The 5,536-nt window shown below is 26.3% G+C and overlaps 1 long non-coding RNA gene across 2 annotated transcripts; it reads left to right on the top strand.

The window, feature by feature from the left end:
* Positions 1-407: 407 nt before the first annotated feature.
* LOC119669096 lies at positions 408-5,102 on the top strand. 2 transcript variants are annotated; one of them, XR_005251567.1, is made up of 5 exons: positions 408-526; positions 1,354-1,567; positions 1,631-1,934; positions 3,246-3,578; positions 4,606-5,102. It is a non-coding gene; the product is annotated as an uncharacterized LOC119669096 (long non-coding RNA). The 2 variants fall into 2 exon arrangements; XR_005251568.1 differs by lacking the exon at positions 408-526 and adding an exon at positions 821-917.
* Positions 5,103-5,536: the final 434 nt, after the last annotated feature.

The raw sequence follows: 5,536 nt of genomic DNA, 5'->3' as shown, positions 1-5,536 counted from the left end.
ATGATTGTCGATAAGAATGGTGAAAAGTATAATTTTAGTTACAATTCCTATAGAAATAACTTCTATGTAAACAGTTTTGAACATTTTCTGGGTCTTCCTTTTAGTTTTCCATTAGTGATAATTGTATATCTAACTTTTTAATTTATTATAATAATAATATGTTACTAAATTACGTAAGAAAATTATTTTTAATAACATTTCTTTTAGTAAACTCATAAATAAATCAGTTCATAAATTTGTGTCATATTTGATGAAAGTATAAAAAAAATTTTTATGAATACAGATTTAATATAATAGTAATTAAAATTTTTAATTACATGTCAGATATATTAAAAGTCTCCACTTTTGTTTAATAAATCTGGCATCCTTTGTTTTAGAATTTCTACAACGAATGGTAGAATATTTGCTCCACAGCATTCGCAAAATCTCAATCGTGTTTGGTTCGGCAAATTGGGTGGTTGTGTTTTCTTTTCAATGCTGATGTGGACTTTTAATTGTTTTTTAAACAAAGTGAAGACACAAGAAAGTAAGTGAAGTCTGTTTTGAAAGATAAATCTGATTACATATATTTGTAGGAAATAAATATTACTAAAAATGAATAATTAACAAGTAAATATAAATATGTTTTGAACTGAATAAATGATTTTCTATTTAAATTAAAAATAACTAAATATTTGCTTCGTATTTCTTTACCTAAATTGAAAACACATGCACTATCATATTTTATATAAGTTGTACTTGATTTAATTTCCATTTTTATTAGTTTTTCATTTTTTTCTTTTCCTCTGTTTATTAACCATTAATTTTGAATGTGAACCAATCAGAAATTAGAATTTACTGTATGGAAATTTAATGCGTAGTACCCAAATGGCTGCTTGTACACATACACACTCAAATTCATGACGCCTCACAAAACGGTATATTTTTGTCTTGCTCTACATACTCTATATGCATTGCTTCTACCTTGAATTTATTGTGTTATATGCCTCACACTTATCCGTAATTATAGTAAAATTTTTCAACATCAATTCCAAATAAATTAAATGTTTTCAGTGTGTTTGATTTTATATATGTATATTTTTAAATTAATATTTATTTTAACAATATGTGCATGTTTTTATGGGAAATGAATATACAGTATATGTAAATTGTAAACGTCTCTTCTCTAATATTTTATTTATTTATTTTTGTTTTAAATATTGACATTTCGTTGCAAGTTTGAAGGTAATAAAACGAAGCAAATAAATGAGAAGCGATTGAAATAATTGTCTTACAGAGAAAAAATTTAAATGAACTACCCAATTATTCTTATAATAAAATTAATATGATATTTTTCTATTTAAATTATTTCAGTTTAAATATGCTTAGAATTTTCCAAATCTGATATAGTAAAAAAATGTTTGAAATCGGCGCTTGAGATGCGTGAACATAAGTACCAGTATTGCCACTAGATTACAACATATACTATACATTATGTGGGTCAAACAATCTCCAGATTCTCATCACCACCCAATCGATTCCAGTAGTACACAATCCAAATTAATTACTGTGACCAGAGATTGAACGGGTAAATAGTACTTTTTTATAAAATAATTTTAAATATAGTATTTAATTTCAATTTCATTCTTAGACTTTAAGCGAAAATTTTTATTGTTGTTAATAATGGCTTTAGACGTAATATATAAAGATAAAAGTGTTACCTTCTATAGCACATCTTCACTATGTTGATTTACATCCATAAATAACAAAAACTATTTATTTTCATCACCGATTTCTTCTTCAAAACGCAAATCGTGGTTAATTAATTAATCACCAATGGAGGCTTTTTAATTAGTCAGATGAAATGAACAAATCCGGTGATGAATGCGAGATAATTACATTAGGTTCCAGAGGAGCTAATACTAAAAAATTTTTGCGATTTGGTCTGGTCAAAGGTACGTTAAAAATATAATATATCATATATATTTGTAACTGCCATTGCCTTTGTTATAAATTATTCATTAAATGCTTAAGTAAATAATAGGTCATGGTGCGAGAACCTAAGTATTCATATCTGCCAAAAACTGTACTGTACTATTTCTATTGTAAAATACTAAGCTGTTCATCAAGTTCCGTGAACAAAAATATAAAAATAGATATATGGTTGTACAAATGAATTTTTTTCAATATAATTTCTCTCAATTTCAATATACTTAATTTACTGATCGTTCAATTTACTGGTATTTTCTCTGTAAGTCCGGTAAATCCGGTTAATGGATAGTTCTCTACGATAGTTGTAACTCCGTTTAATATAAAACCGTTTTCAGTAGTATATTTTTTTTAGGAATGAAAGGAGTCAGAAGTCGGGAGGGCAGAATGTGGCAATCAGGCTGACTGATTTTATTTATACCAGTAGTGGTCGTTTCGCTAATATAAAAATAGAGGTTACACATTCTTGGTCGATTCTTGTCCTCAAAGGGCCGGTTTCTCGTCACTCCTTAACCTTTGCTGTTGTCTTGATTTAAGTACATGGTGGTAAATACAAATCTTGTCTCTGTGGATGAAACGACATATAAAATTCGATTTATCTTTTATAAGAACCTTCAGTCTTTTCTGAAAACGTCGCTTTAGAATTTATTTTCATTTTATTGCACACATAGCTCTTCACACATATTGGTCACTATTTCTAATAAAATGTCTATGTCTTCTTGTAAATCACATCAAAATCTTTGTAATACAATTTCTCTGATGTAGAAACACTGCTTGGATGTCCTTAACGTGAATCGTCTAAATGCAACTTTCAAAGTGTGTCTGATATAACATTTCATAATTGAAAGATAACGTCCCTCAGAAAATATGATGCAGCAACTACACCTTTTTTGGTTTTCATGTGGGAAAATAGTTTCTTGGTCCATTTTCCTGGCATTCTGGCTACCCTCTTGGATGCAAATTTCAGTTTGATAATGACGAATATATCATGTTTCGCAAACTTATTAAACAACCCTGTACACAGCTTCCTTATTAAGATATAATATGAAGTAGTATTATGAATATAGTTTAAAATTCGTTTGTCAATATATTTTTATTGAATTATTGAAATTTGTTTAAGTTTAATTTGTTTGTTTAAAAGAAAAATATTTTTTTCTTGTGAAGCAGTGTAATTATTATCATTTAACTATATGTTAACAATTTAGAGTATATATAGTATATTTTATTAAAATTATTGCCGAGAAGATTTACTAATATGAATAAACTTGTTCCAACAGAGTTACACAAAAAATGTATGTCGTGAATTCATCGAAATAAATGAAATCATAAATGCGTATACTGAAGTGACAGTTCGACCAAATTTCCTCTTGAGATGTTTCAATCTTTCAGCATAAGATAACACGTAAGATGGTTACTTCATCAGACAAATGCGTAAAGCTTCCATATTGAATCTCCAACAGACGAATAACAAAATAATACTGGAGATGAGCAAATATTTTCAATATTATGAATAATACATTTGGTGAACCGATATCCTGGATTGAAAGTATATTTCATAACAGTTTGGACTGAATGTGAGCAGAAGTTAGGAAGTTTTGGTTATATAAATAGTAAGTATATTATTTTCATTATAATATAAGATAATGAATTTGAAAATGATTGTGAAGGTGGATTTGGATTATAAAGACAGTTTGCAAACGGTAAAATAAGTAATCTAGTACGTTAGAGTTACAAATTAATTATTAAATTGGTTAGAATACGACGTTACGGCGTTCGCCAAAATTTACTCAGGTTTAAGATCGTTTCAGACCTTTGTTAAAATCTAAATACTTTCGGAAGAGTTGTTAGTGCTTACTGACTTATTGATATTTGGACTTCAGAATATTCAATGACATATTGTTTTTATTTTAAATTTGTTTTCTAAAAAAGTTATCAAAAACTCCTTATTTTAGGTTATGTTTAAGGATGAAGCTTCACAGGGTTTTAAACATTCTGCTCTCCTAGTAATTATGCTCTTTTATTTACAGATGGTTTTTATGGACGTATATTCCTTATTTAAAAGGAAATTAAACTTTAAATTTGTTTATCGACCTGTGTTCTATAATGATTTTATTATTGATTCATTAGCTGGCCACTTTTATAGGTCACTTTTATTTCAATAAAAATTAAAAAATCTAGTTGTCTATTGTCCATATTGCACTGAACAATATCTAACTAAAATGGAATGTGATATTAATTAATTTTTATTTTTTATTAGACCTGCTTCTGATGATGACTCTCAAAGAGAGTCGAAATATACAATTATTTAATAAATAGCAATTAAGGATTTATTATTATATTTTTTAATGTTTTTTAATTTTTATTGAAATAATAGTGACCTATATCCAGCTAATAAATAAACAATAAAAGCATTTTAAAAGGAAATTTTTAATAGTTGGAAAAGAGTTTCCCAAAAATATTAGTGCAACTCCTTCCTATGCATTATAGTTCAAAGCTTGACAATATTTCATCATCTTTTGTTTATTAGGTGATGGTCGGTCGCAAAGGAAATACTGAGTAGGTCACCAATTATCAATATTTTCGTTTGATATATGCAATTATTTCAAAACTAATCAATGATTTCTCTTTCGATTTTAGATTGTCAATGCTAACTTTCTTTTAAAAGCAGTACAAAATTTTAAACCACTATTTAAGTATAGCAAATTGAAATCATTTCAATACCAGTAATTTCCAGTAATACCAGTAATTTACAAGCATAAATACCAATGTCTAGGATCATCTCACCAGACAGCAGTAAAGAACAGATAAGCTAAAATATTTTTACTATTATCATTTTTTTAACAATATGTGCTAATCTAATTAAGACAAAAATCTTATTTAAACAATACAAATTGTTTTTGTTGGCAAATAATACTACATTATAAAAGCTGTGCTAAAAATTTTTACGATTACTGCGGTTTTGATAATTATTTCCAAAAAAAAGTGTTAAAGGATCATTGGATAAATATTGAAGCCTAATATGATTTTAGTTTAAATTAAATTTTAATGTACCTTAAACCAATATATATACTAATGAATTTGTCCCGAGTAATTGAATAATAGTTGTCGAATTATAAATTTTTCTTATTATCCAATATTTATCCAATTATCTTATATTTATACAATTATCTACTAATTATTCAATTATCCTAAAAATATTTTATTATAATCTTATTATATATTTTGTGATACTAAATATTATATACTTGGTTTGTAAACATCTACATACACATATATTGATCTAATTTTTCGTTAAAGGCGCCTATAAATAATATTTATTTTTTTTATTGCGTTTATAACTTAAAAGGTTTTCAGTGTAAAATTTTTTATTAGTTCTTCAAAAATTCGTAATATTGACGAAAGGTCAATAATTATAAAATATGAATTGTGAATTGACAAAATGATCGATTGATTAGTATTTTTGAGTTAAACAAATCTTTCTATGTTATCTGATTTTAGATCTATTATCTTTTTAAATATTATTATTGCTTTTCTATTGAATTTAAAGTAATTTTAAAGTATTATTTAT

The sequence above is a fragment of the Teleopsis dalmanni genome, chromosome 1 (genome assembly GCF_002237135.1).
Source record: "Teleopsis dalmanni isolate 2A chromosome 1, ASM223713v2, whole genome shotgun sequence".
NCBI classification, from domain to species: Eukaryota; Metazoa; Arthropoda; class Insecta; order Diptera; family Diopsidae; genus Teleopsis; species Teleopsis dalmanni.
This window is presented reverse-complemented; position numbering and strand designations above follow the sequence as displayed.